This window comes from Monodon monoceros, unplaced genomic scaffold, assembly GCF_005190385.1.
Source record: "Monodon monoceros isolate NGI ecotype Baffin Bay Population unplaced genomic scaffold, NGI_Narwhal_1 Super_Scaffold_13, whole genome shotgun sequence".
Lineage (NCBI taxonomy): Eukaryota > Metazoa > Chordata > Mammalia > Artiodactyla > Monodontidae > Monodon > Monodon monoceros.
This window is the reverse complement of record NW_021703769.1, coordinates 18,046,473-18,063,210: the sequence shown is the minus strand read 5'-3', so window position 1 is coordinate 18,063,210 and position 16,738 is coordinate 18,046,473. Positions and strand designations below refer to the sequence as shown.

General features: G+C 42.8%; 1 long non-coding RNA gene and 1 other non-coding gene across 2 annotated transcripts in view; one reads left to right on the top strand and one right to left on the bottom strand.

Moving 5' to 3' along the window:
• The window catches only part of LOC114894988, a 58,305-nt gene that overhangs the window by 26,978 nt on the left and 14,589 nt on the right, over positions 1-16,738 (bottom strand). The gene's annotated exons all lie outside the window — the stretch shown is intronic.
• On the top strand, positions 3,460-3,531 carry TRNAD-GUC. Its single transcript has one exon. It is a non-coding gene; the product is annotated as a tRNA-Asp (tRNA).

The following is a 16,738-nucleotide window of genomic DNA, read 5'->3' as shown; positions in this document are numbered from 1 at the left end:
TGAACATCCTTGATCAGGACTTTGTTTAGTGAGCCAATGCTTCTCCAAACCTTGTTGCCCCAAACACCCCCATTCTTTACGCTGGTGGTGCTAGAAAATTGCATGCGTAGCATGTTGCTTTAAGAGCTCATTATTAGAGAAATGCAATTCAAAACTATAAGGAGGGGGTTTCCCTGCTGGTCCAGTGGTTAAGGCTCCAAGCTTCCACTGCAGGGGGCACGGGTTCAATCCCTGGTCAGTGAACTAAGATCCCTCATGCCATGTGGCGTGGCCAAAAAATTAAACAAACAAACAAAAACACTACAATGAGGTACCACCTCACACCAGTCAAAATGGCCATCATCAAAAAATCTACAAACAATAAATGCTGGAGAAAGTGTGGAGAAAAGGGAACGCTCCTACACTGCTGGTGAGAATGTAAATTGTTTCAGCCACTATGGAAAAGAGTAGGAGGTTCCTCAAAAAATCAAAAATAGAACTATCATATGATCCAACAATCCCACTCCTGGGCATATATCCGGACAAAACCACAATTCGAAAAGACACATGCACCTCAATGTTCACTGCAGCACTATTTACAACAGCCAGGACACGGAAGCAACCTAAATGTCCATAGACAGATGAATGGATAAAGAAGATGTGGTATATATACACAATGGAATATTACTCAGCCATAAGAAGGAATGAAATAATGCCATTTGCAGCAACATGGATGGACATAGAGATTATCATACTAAGTGAAGTAAGCCAGACAGAGAAAGACAAATGTCATGTAATATCACTTATATGTGGAATCTAAAAAAAAATGATACAAATGAACTTATATACAAAACAGAAATAGACCCACAGACATAGAAAACAAACTTATGGTTCCCAAAGGGGAAAGCAGGGGAGGGATACATTAGGAGTTTGCAATTAACATATACACACTACTATTTGTAAAATAGATAACCAACAAGGACCTACTGTATAGCACAGGGAACCATACTCAGTACTTTGTAATAATCTATAATGGAAAAGAATCTGAAAAAAAATAGATATATAGTACATCCCTTCTCCGAGCCTCAGCATTCTCATCTGTAGTTCAGGAAGTGACAGCACCTAACCTCCTCCGAATGCGACAGGACCGACTTTTGATAAATGTTAGCAATGTTGACGTGTGTTGATAGAGGCAGGACCTAAGATTTCTCTCCTTCTGTGGATGACACCTTTGTGAGCTGGCTCCAAATGAGACCGTGAGGCCGAAGGGGATGACTGATTCCCGCGCGTCCCTCAAAGTGAGAGAGGAAACAGTTAAAACAGCTAGTGACTGAAGTGCCCCCATCCCTCCCCTGAGCGGATGCTGGCAGCTGCAATGGCAGCTCTGCCCTCCCGGACCCAAGACCCTGACTTTGCTGCTCTCTGGTACCGAGGGAATCCCGGCCAGCCTGCCTCAGGTCTTCTCCCTGCCCTTCACTCCAGCCGGCCCTGGGGCCCCTCAGCTTGCCCCCTCTCCCTCCAAGCGGAGGCTGGTGCCTGCTCTTCCTTCTTTCTCAGCTGGGCTTGTTCCCCAGATGACCCTACAGCTGCATCTTTCCAAAATTAGCTGGATCCTGCATTTGACTCTGGTAATAAATTACCCAAATGGAGAAAATTGAGTAGTTAACTGGTTCACAGGAAGATAATTAGATTTGCTGAGTCCCTGTTATAGGCAAATAAAGAGGAGGATTGTTTCTCAATTGCCTTCATTAAAGGGAGTTGCTCTCATCCAGGGGCCCTGCCCTGGAGGCCATCAGGGCCCTGTAGGGTTCCCTAGCGCTCCTGGTGCTTCATTCCCAAATAGAGAGTCAGGTGATACAGCGTAGCCAGTGCAGGCTTCCAACTCTAAAAGCCTGGAGTTGAAGCCCCAGCTCCACCACTTACCACCTTTGTGACCTTGGGCATCTGATACAACCTCTCTGAGCCTAACTTTCCTCATCTGAAAATGGGAATAGTGTTGGGTGCCTCACAGGGGTATTAGAAGAATTGAATGACATAATGTAAAAAAAAATACATGGTTCTTCACTCATTGATAAATTTTTCATTGATAAAGTTCATGAAGTTCATTGTTCGTTGATGAAGTGTTCATTGGTTGGGAGCTAGTTTACCATAGTATCATCATTACTGTTGCCACCACAGCACCATGCCTCCCTATCATGGAAACAGATCAGATTCTCTCAGCCAGTGAAACATACATGGAACCAGGGGAACGTTAAGTCAACATTAAATCAAGCATTATATGCTGATTGATGCAGAGCTTACACAGGATGGGGAAGACGTGAGGGTCTCTTCCAGCCTATTCAGCTCGTCCCTGTCTTCCTGATATTGGCTGTGCCTTTTGGTCCTAGGCTCTCTGGGTCACCATGTGGCCACCCATCTCTCAGCAGCAAGTTCCCAGAAAGCCCCTCCTAAACACAGCATCTCATACCCACCCATGAGCCCCAGCCCCTTGACCTTTTAAAATTTCATTTACTCCTCTCAAGCCCAGCACCCTCTAGGGTTTATCACTCTGACACTTCTGGTAGGTATAGATCTACATGTAGAAGTCAAGGGAGTTCTCTGGTGGCCTAGTGGTTAGGATTCCAGGCTTTCACTGCCATAGCCCAGGTTCAATCTCTGGTCGGGGAACTGAGGTCCCTCAAGCCCCTCGGCATGGAAAAAAAAAAAAAAAGGAAGTCAAAAGCCAGACCTTTGACTGGCAGTTCTGGAGCCAGACTACTTGAGTTTGAATTCAGTGTGGGCATCTGTTGTGCCTTTATAAAACGGGGTTGATAACAGTAGTACCCACGTCATAGAGTTATTATGACTAAATACATGTGTGGTGATTAGAGCAGTGCTTGGAATTTGTAAGTGCTCAAAAAGTGCTATCTATTATTACCATCTAGTTCTGATGTTGGATTAGGGCAAGGAGAGGTCTATAGATAGAATGGAGAAAGGCAGGGCCAGAGGGCTTCACCTGGGTGTGGACTCAGAGTGGAATATCTTAGAGACACTTGGACCATCTCCACTGGGAAGATTAACTTCTGGGTATAACTTCTCATATCCTCTTAGGTAACTATGTTGTATTGTCTCGTTTCTGCTCGAACCCTTGACAGTTAATCCTCCGGACTCACTCCCAGCGGACAATTGTGCTTTTTGTTTCACTGAGAATATACAAGTGATTGGAAAAGAACTTCGACAGCACACATTTACTCCCCACCTGGACTCTGTCCATATATCCTGCTTTCCTTTCTGTCACTACAGATGAACTGCCTGTGTTCTTTCCCAAGGCCAACCTTTGCCTTATCACTAGATCCCATCCTTTCTTTCTTACTCAAGGACATCATTCCAGCAATTTACTCTCTCTTTCCTGAAGCATCATTTTTTTTTTTTCTACTGGAACATCCTATCAGCATAAAAATATGCTTTATTTCTTCATTATAAAAAACAAAGCAAGGGAGTTCCCTGGTGGTATAGTGGTTAGGATTCAGCGCTGTCACTGTTGTGGCCCAGGTTCAATCCCTGGTCGGGGAACTGAGATCCTGCAAGCTGAGTGGTAAGGCCAAAAAAAAAAGAAGCAAAATCCTCTTGATCTCACAACCTTTCCAGCTATTACCTCACTGCTTGGCTTCCCTGTACAGCAAAACTTGTTGAAAGTAGTTGTTAATAATTGCTGTGTCCAAATTTTTCTCCTCCCGCTCTCTCTTGAATCCACTCCACTTAGGTTTTCACAGCCACCACTCTACCAAGACTGGATTATTGTAATCACTAATGGCCTCCATATTGCTAAATCCAGTGGTCAATGCACAGTTATTATCTTGCTTGACCATGAGTTGGAGAGGGGTTATCTGGCCACCAAATCTCTTTCTTCCTATCTGGACCATATCTCCTAAACTTATCTGTAGTTACATATGGCCACATGACTGGGTTCTGGCCAATGGAATGTGGGTGGAAGGGAGTTATGCAACTTCCAAGCCTGACTCATAGAAACGTCTTGTACTGGATACTTGCTCCTCCAGATCCACTCCTCACCTTCCTCACGCTGTTATGTGCCTCGGGAGCCTAACCGCTGGGGACTTTTATCAATGAGCCTTCTGGTTTCTGGTTGGGTTGAGTCAATGGGAGGTACCTGCAGGAGACTGAAGGGAGGGAACAGAGTGGGGTCAGGGTATTTGTTCCCCTGGCTCTCTCCTGTGGGGTTGAGTTGGCTGTTTTCCTCTGATTCAAATCAAAGCTTCAGTCCAGCATCTCTCCTCATGTAGTTCTTTCTCTCCCCCATTTCCACTACCATTTACTTTCTCTTGTCTCTTCAGACCTGGGATGGTAATAGCTCCCACTATCAACCATATCAGAGTTATAGGAATCCTGTAATAGTTTTCCTGCCCCTGCTCACAGCTTTTTTTTTTTTTCTTTCTTTTTTTTTTACTTTTTGGCCGTACTGCACAGCATGTGGGACCTTTGTCCCCTGACCAGGGATGGAACCCGCGTTCCGTGCATTGGGAGTGCAGAGTCTTAACCACTGGACCATCAGGGAAGTCCTACTCACACCTTTATAGGTAGTCTCTTTGTTAAACCTTTCTCAAATTACCCAACTTGAATGTGTCCTGTTTCTTGCCAGACTCTTACCAATACACTTCCCGTGCACCATCCTCAACTGCCAGCCCCATTTACTGGCTGACATAGGCACCCTTAGTGACCTTGAAAACCACAAGTTGAGGGACTTCCTTGGTGGCGCAGTGGTTAAGAATCTGCCTGCTAATGCAGGGGAAAAGGGTTTGAACCCTGGTCTGGGAAGATCCCACATGCCGCGGAGCAACTAAGCCCGTGCGCCACTACTGAGCCTGTGCTCTAGAGCCTGCGAGCCACAACTACTGAGCCTATATGACACAACTACTGAAGCCTGCATGCCTAGAGCCCATGCTCCACAACGAGAAGCCTCCACAATGAGAAGACCACACACCGCAATGACGAGTAGTCCCCACTCGCTGCAACTAGAGAAAGCCTGCACACAGCAGCAAAGACCCAATGCAGCCAAAAATAAATAAATGAATAAAATTGAAAAAGAAAACCACAAGCTGAAGATGACTCAGCCTCTGGCATCATGGGACCCTGATTATCACCATGGAGCAGAGAACCGCTTCTCCTTTCCTTTTATCCTTCCCCTCTGCTGCTGAATATACTTTATACGAGTGAGAAATAAACATATTGCCTATGCCACTGAGACACGGGGATGTCTCTATCACGGCAGCTTAGTTCTGCTGGGACTAATACAACCTACCTGCAGTATGTGGCACAGTTGATGATTCTCTGTTCTTGGAAACACTTCCTGTGCTTACCTTCCATGATGGTGCATTCTTCTAGTTTTCCTTCTACTTCAATAACTACTCTTTGCTAGTCTTCTCTGTTGCTTCTTCCTCATCTCTCCAACTAAGCTGGATTTCCCCAGACTCAGTCCTTGATGCTCTTCTTTATCTCCACTTACTTCCTGGTGACCTCATCCAGTCTCATGGCTCTAAACACCCCCAAATTTATATCTCCAACCCTGACTTCTCTCAAGAACTCTTGGCTTGCATATCCAACTCCTTGCTTGATATCCTTCTTTAGATGTCTAATAGCATCTCAGACATAACATGTCCAAAATTAAAATTTCAGACCTGTTCAAAACTTGCTCATCCTATAGCATCACCATGTCAGGAAACAGCAACTCCATGCTTCCAATTGCTTAGCTCCAAAACCTTGGTCTATCTCTTTTTCTCTTATCCTATGTTCAATTTGTCAGCAAATCCTATCAGCTCTATCTTCAAAATATATTCAGAATCTAACCGTTTTACCACCTGTGCTATCTTGGCCTCAGGAGGTATCAGGATTTGAGAAGGGAAACAGTCCTGCCACATCAGTGTCAGCATCATCTATTACTGAATCCTAGCCTTGAACTGGTTTGATTGTGGATTCTTCCAAGAACTCTTTCCTAAACCCCATCAAATCTTCCTGGTTCTCTCCTCAGACACAGACCTATAGACCAGACTGTTTCCAGAGAACTCATTCTCCCATCCCAGCAGACACGGGGCATCAAGACCTCCTATAAGGAACATTCAGCAGAGGAATGGGATAAGCACCATTAACAGCTTTTAGCACAATTTGAACTGGCTCTGGGGTGGCAGAATAAATAGTTTTGAGGAGATCTTCACCCCCAAAACCTCAAAGAATGGTCACTGGATCCTCATTGAGCTCTGTTTCCCTAGCGTAGAAACTGACCTTCTCCTTAGGATTCCAAAGATATTTATCTGGGTCATTTCCCAGATAAATATAGGTAAGTATAAAAGCTAGCTCATTCCTATCAACCAAAGGATGGATGTTGACACAGTCAGGAGCTCACCTGGGAAGTCTGGATCCCATAGAAGCCAGAGTGATGCTTTACTGACTCCCAATAATGTATTTTTTTTTTTTTGTAGGTACGTTGGCCTCCCACTGCCGCGCTACCCCCCGCCCCCCGCACCCCCCCGCCGCGGAGCACAGGCTCCGGACGCGCAGGGCCAGTGGCCATGGCTCACGGGCCCAGCCGCTCCGCAGCACGCGGGAGCCTCCCGGACCAGGGCACGAACCCGCGTCCCCAGCATCGGCAGGCGGACCCCCAACCACTGCGCCACCAGGGAAGCCCCCAATAATGTATTTTAAGCAGAAGAATGGCATGACTAGATTTGTAACCTAGAAAAAGTTACTCTGAAAAACAAAACAACAAAAACAAAATAAAGGGATTACCTTGGAGGCTGATGTGAAAAATGAAATGACAAGGGACAAGAACGTATGGAGAGAGACCAGGAAGGTGTAGCAGCAATCCATATGTTGAGAGGAGATGAGCGGGGTGATCTGAGGAAAGGCGATGCAAATAAGGATGGAGGGAAATGGCTGAATTCAAGAAACAGTATTCTCTTTTCTTTAGAAGGAGTGATCTTTCTAAAAAGCACCTCGAATAGCATGACTCTCTAAAGTTCTTCCATAGCTGCCCAGGGCCTCCAAGCTGGAGCTCAAAGTCCTCAGCATGGCTCATCTCAGCTCTGTGTACACCACAGGCTCTGCCATTCTGAGATGCTGTCAGTGCCCCATAAGCACGAGGGGAGCTCAGGCACCCAAAGGTTTGCACAAAAAGTTCTTTCATGCCTCACGTGCCTTATTCCCAAAATTTCCGTCCTGTGGCTTCTGTCCCAACCACTAAAATACTAACACCAAGTTCATCAATGACTTTCTTCTTGTTAAATCTAAAATGCATTTTGAATTCTTATCTTATTTGATCTCAGTGAACTCAACATTTGGCTACTTCTGCTTCTTCAAATATATATATATTTCCCATTTTTACAGTATGTGCTCAGCCCTATTCCGGGTGCAAGGGATAGAGTGTTGGGAAAAGCAGACATTATTCTCGGCCTCGAATAAGATGTGAAGTGGTCCAACCAAGGATAGAAGTGGAGGGGGCACTTCCCTGGTGGCGCAGTGGATGAGACTCCATGCTCCCAATGCAAGGGGCCCAGGTTCGATTCCTGGTCAGGGAACTAGATCCCACATGCATGCTGCAACTAAGAGTTTGCATGCCACAACTAAGGAGCCTGCCTGCTGCAACTAAGACCCGGTGCAACCAAATAAATAAATAAATATTTTAAAAAAAAAAGGATAGGAGTGGAGGAACACTAGCAATTGAAGGAGAGGAATAAAAAGCCAAGCAACTTGGCCTGTTATTATTTATCATGGTTTTGGAGGTTCTAGAAAATGCCAAAAGAGAAAATGAAATAACTAACATAAGCATTGGAAATAAAAAGCTAAAAAAATCTTATTTTCCTTTTTTAAAAATTTATTTATTTATTTATTTATGGTTGCATTGGGTCTTTGTTGCTGCGCACAGGCTTTTCTCTAGTTGCAGCAAGCAGGGGCTACTCTTCGTTGCGGTGCATGGGCTTATCATTGCAGTGGCTTCTCTTGTTACAGAGCACAGGGTGTAGGTGCGCAGGCTTCAGTAGTTGTGGCTCGTGGGCTCTGGAGCGCAGGCTCAGTAGTTGGTGGCACATGGGCTTAGCTGCTCTGTGGCATGTGGGATCTTCCTGGACTAGGGATCAAACCCATGTCCCCTGCATTGGCAGGTGAATTCTTAACCACTGCACCACCAGGGAAGTCCCTAAAAATATCTTATTTTCTAATGTTATTGTTTAATAACAAAATGCAAGAGGTTCCACTAAAAAAAAAATATATGAATAAGATAATTTGATAAGGCGGATTCTTACAAGATAAATATATAAAAAATCCATAGCATTTCTCTCATTTTACTAATAAATACCTAGAAATGGAAATGGGGAAATACTCTATTAATAATAACTTCAAAACATCAAGAATATTTAAGAATGCATTTAATAAGAAAGGCATAGGAGGGAACCCCCTATCTGCCCAGTGGTTAGGACTCATTGCTCTCACTGCCGAGGGCCTGGGTTCAATTCCTGGTTGGGGGACTAAGATCCCACAAGCCACTCGGCACGGCCAAAAATAATTACATTAAATTAAAAAGTCCAAAACTTAAGAACTAATTATAAAAAAGGAAAGGCATAGGAAAGGCTGTATAAAAACTGTACAGTTTATTGGAAGACATAAAGAAATCAATAAAAAGTGGAGGGAAAGCTTAATATAAAAATGTTAATTTTCTCCAAATTTATATGTCAATTTATTGGAATTCCATTTAGATTATCATAGGGTTTTGTTTGAATTGGATAAAGTGACCTCGTAGGAAAGAACAAATGCCTGAAAACTATGAAGAGTCTTATATTATCAGATATTAATTAATAGAGAAAAGCAAATTGAGGTAACAAGATTTTACATCCACTAGACTGCTAAAGAATAAAAAGGAACTATTGCTGGTGAAGATGTGGAGAAATGGTGCTCTCATACACTGCTGATGGAAATGTAAATGATGCAGGGAATTCCCTGGCAGTCCAGTGGTTAGTACTCTACGCTTTCACTGCTGAGGGCCCAGTTTCAATCCCTGGCTGGGGAACTAAGATCCGACAAGCCACGGGGCAGAGCCAAAAAAAAAAAAAAAGAAATGTAAATGATGCAGGCTTTCTGGAAATCAATCTAGTAACATCTATTAAAATTTAAAATACATACACCCTAAGAAAAAAAGTACATATACCCTTCATCCTTCATCCAGCTAGCCTACTTTTAGGATTCTATCCCTCAGAAACAACAGCAACAGTACACAAGAACATATGTTTACTACTTCATTGTGTTAATAGTGAGAGAAAAATTGGAAACAAAGCAAATGTCCAATAATGGGAGGATTGGGGAATCAGGTCTGGTACTTGTTTGAAGTCACCAAAAAATATGAATTAGAGCTATACTAATTGACATGGATAGAATTTCACAAGGTTGTATTGACCGAAGAAAACAAGATGAAGAAAGTATTTTTTCCCTCCCTGAAAATAATGAAAAAAACCTATACAGTAAATCCCCTACATATGAACCTTCAAGTTGCGAACTTTCAAAGATGTGAACATGCGTTCACATGTCCAGTCCCATAGGTTAGTTCACGTGTCTGGGGTACATTGTCACGTGCGTGCATCCTCTACAAGTGTTTGTGCTTTTGTGTTCTTTACTGTACAGTACTGTATAGAGTGCAGTAGCACAGTGTCTTTATTTCAAGCCCAGGATATCCAGAAGCAAGAGTAAAAGCAGCGGTGATACAGCTGGTACTGCTAAAAGCGCAAAGAGAGACAAGAGGAAGAAGGAGTAACTGAAGAACCGAAGAGATTCACGACACAGGCAATAGCAAGGGGATTTTCTTTATCTGAGGAGGCATTGTTAATTTTTGAGGCACAGGATCCGAACGTAGAACAGTACACGAAGGTCGCAGCAGCCATTCAGAACGCAATCCAGTGCTACCTTTATCTATGACGAGAAAAAAAGAGCTACTACCCAGACATCAGTGGATTATTTTTTCAAGAGGGTAGATAGAATTGAATCCAGCAAGGAACCAGAACCTAAGCCATCAACGTCAGGCGTGAGTGAAATTACAGCTTGCCCTCCGTCTCCTATTGTTGACGATCCTTCAGCTCTACCATCTCCCACCTCCTCTCCCTCCTCCAATCAGTAACTCTTCTTGCCTGTTCACTCGATGCCAATCTCTGTATGCCATCTGTTGTACTGTATTACTGTACTTTTCAAGGTAATGTACTGTAAGATTAAAAATGTTTTATTTTTGGGTTTTTTAAAAAATGTATTATTTATGTAAAAAGTATTATAAACCTATTACAGTACAGTTCTATATAGCCGATTGTGTTAGTTGGGTTTGTAAGCTAACTTTGTTGGACTTACGAACAAATCGGACTTATGAATGCACTCTTGGAACGGAACTCGTTCATATGTACGGGACTTACTGTATAATACTTGTGTACGTGTCTTAAATAAGTCTGAATATAATTATATAAGCATGAGGGGAATATGAAAGTTTATTAAGATAGGATTAGATTCACCTGTAAACGAACAAAACCCAAAATAAAAATGGCTTAAATAAGATAGTCCCAGGGGCTTCCCTGGTGGCGTAGTGGCTGAGAGTCCGCCTGCCGATGCAGGGGACACGGGTTCGTGCCCCGGTCCGGGAAGATCCCACATGCCGCGGAGCGGCTGGGCCCGTGAGCCATGGCCACTGAGCCTGCGCGTCCGGAGCCTGTGCTCCGCAAAGGGAGAGGCCACAACAGTGAGAGGCCCGCATACCGCCAAAAAAAAAAAAAAAAAAAAAAAAAAGTTAGTCCCATTTTTCCCTCATGTTAAGGTCCAGATGTAGGCAATCTTGAGCTGATGTGGTTTTTCTCTTTCATAAAAACCTCCGGAACCCAGGCTCCTTCCAGCTTTCTGCTCTGCCGTAACTAGCATGTGAACTTCATCCTCAAAGTCCAGTCTACCCAGACTTATCCTCAGACTTCACGTCCCAAGCAGCAGGAAAGACAAAGTGGTTAGAGAAGGGGAAAGGATGCATGTAAGCAGTCTCTTGAGGAAGATTTCTGGATGTAGCAAAAAAAAAAACCCACGCTCATTGGTCAAAACTTAGTCACATGAACACATCTAGCTGCAAGGGAGAATGGGAAATGTAGTCTTGAGAATATCTTTTTTTTTGCGGTACGCGGGCCTCTCACTGTATTTCTTATATTGAACCACTTTATTGACTTCTCTTATTAGTTTCAGTAATATTTTCAGTTGGATTTCATGGATTTCCTAAAATGAAAAGAGTATAGTCTGGACGTAAAGATAATTTGCTATTTATTTTAATATCGATCTCGTTTATTTCTTTTTCTTAACTAATGACATTGTTCTGAGACTTCAGAAACATTTTGATTAGCAGCAATAATAGTTAGCACCTCATTTAATGGAAACAATGTTTGATGTTTTACCATTAAGTTTGCTGCTGTGGCTTCTGATTTAAAAAAAAAATGTGTATCCTTGGCCCTCCCGTTCTTTGCTTACTAAGATATTTACCACCATTGTTGCCATTATTGTCATTATCATCATTATCTGAAATAGATGTCACATCTTAATTAATGCATTTTTGGCATATATTGAGATGACCATAGGCTTTTTTCCTTTCACCATCTAATGTATTACAGAATGCTTGATTCAACATACATTATTTAATGTTGAACCAATCATTCTTCCTGGAATAAACACTATGTGATCCTGATGCACAATTCTTTTAATATACTGCTGCTGGGTATAACTTACTAATATTTTATTTAAGACTTTCATGTCTATAAATGCCTATTTAGACTTTTGTATTATAAAACACACTGCATTTTTGTATTATAAATTACATCTTTTCCTGTGCTAGTTTAAATATCTAGTTAAAATGACATAGAAATGGTATTTTAAAATAAGATTTCCTAGAACTCATTCATAAAACCATCTGGGTGCTGTTGCTTGTGGGCTTAGATTATTTACAACCTTTTCCATTTTATCAAGGGGTTTTGGTTCTTTAGAATCAATTTTAGGAACTTATATTTTCAAGAAAGCCATTTCAGATAAATTTTTAGACATATAACATAAATTTTAACATTTGGCATTGTGGGGTTTTTTTGTGTTTTATCCCCTATTTTTTTGCTCATGCTTGATAGTTCTAAATTTTTCTTCTTCTGTTTTACCCCCTCCTTTTTAAAAGAGCCAGCTCTTAGGTTTATCAACTCTATTTTTTTTGCTTTCTCATTTATTGATTTCCATTTCTATCTTTAATAAGTCCTCTTTCTTAAAATATCTGTGTTCTACTCTCACATTTGTTGATGACTCTGCTGGGAGAATTCCAGTTCAAAAAATATGTTTTTTTCACAAAGACATAAAAATGCCATCATTCCATTATAATAACAATGAAATAAAACTGTTTACATTAGCTATGTGTGTAATACCCAGTGATGTCAAGTATGCGAAGGAAAGCTACTTTCAGACATCAGTGATAGGAATGCATGTTGATACAGCCATTCTGGCAGGCAACTTGGCAATATGTATGAAAAGCTTAAGTGAGTATGCATTTCAACAAACTATTCTACTTCTAGCAATTTATGCTTAGACAAATAACTAGTCCAGTAGGTGTATATATATATATATATATATATTTTTTTTTTTTTTTTTTTTTGCAGCACGTGGGCCTCTCACTGTTGTGGCCCCTCCCGCTGCGGAGCACAGGCTCCGGACGCGCAGGCTCAGCGGCCATGGCTCACGGGCCCAGCCGCTCCGCGGCATGTGGGATCCTCCCGGACCGGGACACGAACCTGCGTCCCCTGCATTGGCAGGTGGACTCCCAACCACTGCGCCACCAGGGAAGCCCGTAGATATATATTTAAAAGTATATTTTTCAGAATATCATTTTTAGCAGTGAAAATTAAGAGACTGAATAAATGATGTTATAGCCATATAATAAAAGACAATGCAGCCATTAAAAAGGATGTGATAGGTTTATGTTTTGAGTTGATATAAAAAAGCTGGTTAAAGATAACAATATATGATTTTAGTTATGTAATTACATTGCATGTAATCTGAAAGGCTATTGATTGAAGTGTGAGGGTGGATATTTCTGCCAACAGGCTATGCATCTTTCCTATTCACGATTTGTGCCATTCTTTCAATAAGTATGCCTTAATAGAAAAAAGTAATTTTGAAAAAAGAATTCCCAGTTGTTCACATATTCTGGGGTATATATAATAAACATTTACTAGATGCTATGCTGGGCACGGGAGGTGATGAGGAAAAGGAGAATTAATGCAGTTCTTCACTTGGATGGTGAAGAGAAGGTAATATTGGTTGCCTAGAGAGCACAGAGGATTAATGGAAGGATCCCCCCATCCAGGAAGTAGAGACTTCAAAAGACAGAGCAGAAGCCCCTGAAAATCCAAAAGGGAGGGCAGGCATCTTATCTTGCCCCAGTCTATCCAGATCTTTTAGGTTTCCTCCAACCCTGAAATACTGGGTCCTGTCTCCCTCTTTTGACTTAGCTTCCTACACATACTCAACATCTCTCACAAGTGCCCTGGGCTTCTGTCCTTCAAAACACCCACAATTCCCAAAATGTCTCACACATCTTTGTGTCCCCCTGTCTTTCCTGATGTGGTTCCTCTCTAGTCGTTCCTATTACTTTTCCCTAGAACAACATCCCTTGGTTCTATAAGATCCTGCTTGTGGTAGATTAGATGATTATTCAGCAGATATTCATTGCTTCTCACTACACCTCCATGGGAAGAATGTATTTCCTTGCACCTTGATTGTCAGCTTTGCCATATGACCTACTTTGGCCAATGGGATATTAGTACACATGAGGTCCAGAATGCACAGAATAGACCTGAACCAAATCCATGGCTTAGAGCCATGCTCATGTAAGCCCAGACAAGATCAAGGTCAATGCCCAGCAAACCTCCAGTCACCTGAGTGAGAAATTTACTAATACTATATGTATTGTTGCTTGACACTGAGATAATTTCAGTGTTTGTTATGCAGCAGTGGCTGACTGATACACAGTTAATAAGGTCTTTCGCCCTTGCTTGTTGTGTTTTGGACTTATCCTCTGGGTCCCCCCTCAAATCCTACCTCCCATATAGTACAACTTCAGAAAAGCTTTTATCATACTGTATTGTGATTATCTGATTAACATGCACTGTTAAGCTTCTAAGTGCATCTAAACGTTCTGGGAGATCTGTAGTTGAATTCCTCTTTGGAAACCTAAAAACATCCATTGACACTCACTGAATAGCTAAAATTTGTGATTAGTGAGCAAGTTACACCAAAATCTATGAATCTGTGAGCATGTGAGCACAGGTTGCAACAAGTTGAGTATATAATGCTTGATATTTTCATGTACCCGTTGGATAACAGAGAGAGGCCAGCCATTGAACCTACCTCAGAAAAGGGAAAAGAATATGGATGGGGATCATGACCCATGAATTCTACCCTAGGGGAGGAAATAAAGGGGGAAAAACACCTCCCTTCTTTGAAGCAGTGTCTCAGTTTGTTTGGGCTGCCATAACAAATTACCATAGAGGAGGTGGTTTGCAAACAACATATATTTATTTCTCACAGTTCTGGAGACTGGGAAGTCCAAGATCAAGGTACTTGGTAGATTTGGTGTTCGGTGAGGGTCTGTTTCCTGGTTCATAGATAACCTTCTTTTAATTGTGTCCTCACATGGAGGAAGGGGGTGAGGAAACTCTCTGCGGTCTCCTTTATTATTTATTTATGTTATCATTTTTAATTTTGGCCACGCCACGTGGTTTGTGGGATCTTAGTTCCCAAACCAGGAATTGAACCCAGGCCCTCAGCAGTTAAAGTGTGGAGTCCTAACCACTGAACCACCAGAGAATTCCCTGGGGTCTCTTTTATAAGGGCACTAATCACATTGGTAAAGGCTCCACCTTCATGACTTAATCACCTCCCAAAGGCCCCACCTCCTCATACCGTCATATTGGGGATTAGGTTTCAACACATGAATTTGGGGAGGGACACAAACATTCGGTCTATAGCAAGCATTGATTAAAAATTATAGGACAGGGCTTCCCTGGTGGCGCAGTGGTTGAGAGTCCGCCTCCCGATGCAGGGGACGCGAGTTCGTGCCCTGGTCCAGGAGGATCCCACATGCCGCAGAGCGGCTAGGCCTGTAAGGCATGGCCACTGAGTCTGTGCGTTCGGAGCCTGTGCTCCGAAATGGGAGAGGCCACTACAGTGAGAGGCCCGCGTACCGCAAAAAAAAAAAAAAAATTATAGGACATCCAAAGCTGTTTTGATGTTTGAAAAAAGGAGAAGCCTTGACCAATGAAGTCTGAAGGCAGTGTGGGTGAGAACTGAATGTTGTTTATGACTGTCTGGGTAGGAAAATAATGGTTGGTCAAATGATCTTTGATCACGCTCTGTCTCGCATTGTAAGAAAATTCTCATTGTTGATTTAAAAAATACCAAATGCCAGAATTGTGCCTAGTCTGAAGGAAGGAGTCACCCATGATTCTGGCAAAACTCTCAATCACCAAAGTCTAGGGGACTTCCCTGGCGGTCCAGTGGTTAAGACTTTGAGCTTCCACTGCAGGAGGCATGGGTTTGATCCCTTCTCGGGGAACTAAGATCCCACATGCCATGCTGTGTAGCCAAAAAAAATCACCAAAGTCTAGTCCAGGGTCATTACTAGCACATGGCACATGCTTGATATAAGTGTGTGCTGAATAAATCAACAAATGAATATTTAAGTGTGCAGAAAGGGGATTGGGCATGTCCTCTGCAAACCAACCAATCCACAGAGATATTCCAGAACATGAGTGTCTTCAAAGGACCCTGGAGAAACATGTGTGACCCCATCTTAAACCTGAAGTTGGTATGAACTTAAAGAAGTCCAGTTACATGTGCAATATTCCTGAAAAAGCAATTTTCCAATTATATCACAAGCCTTAAAAATGCCTGTACCCTTTGACCTAAAAATACTCTTCCTAGGGAGTGCTCTTGAAGGAATTAATCAGAGACATAGATAAAGATCTAAAATCACATTTGTTACACGGTTATTCCTAATAACAACAACAACAAAAATAAGGACTTGTTACCACAAACTGCTTTGTGACTTGTCAGTTACTGTGGGCACTGTCAAATTTGCTGTGTCATCTGTCTTCAGAGATTCAGGACAATTTAATTCAAAGGGGCCAGGACTGGGAGAAGGGATACAGAGAGAGGGAAGGGGAGAAAGGTGGAGAGAGAAAGAGAGGAAAGGAGGAAAAAAAGAGTCAGGAATGGAGTCAGGGAGAGAGAGTAAAAAAGAAACAGGAACAGGGATGGAGACAGAACAAAGACAGCAGTTCCTGGTGAGTTGCATGTGGTGAATAAATGTTTGTGGAATAAAGACTTAAAAGGGGAAAGAGTCAGAGATGGGAGTGGATTGAGAGGCGGGCTCCCAGCTCCCGACCACATTAGACCTCATTCACCCTGGAACACCCGCCGCTGAGACCCTGGCACACAGGGAGAGGAAGCTGGCAGCAGGGTGGAGAAGAGGGAGGCAGGGAAGGGGCAGGGCTCTGGGCACTGGCTGCTGAGACCCTGGGTGAGCAGGGCAGAGGGAGGAGGGCTGCCTGACTCTGTCATGGGCTGGGCTTGCAGGGAAAGAGCTCAGGTCACGTGGGGTGGTGGTGCCATGTTGTAAGACCCTTGTGGTGGGTTTGGATGACACTGCCTCCCCCACCTTCCATGAACTCCTGTTTGCTGT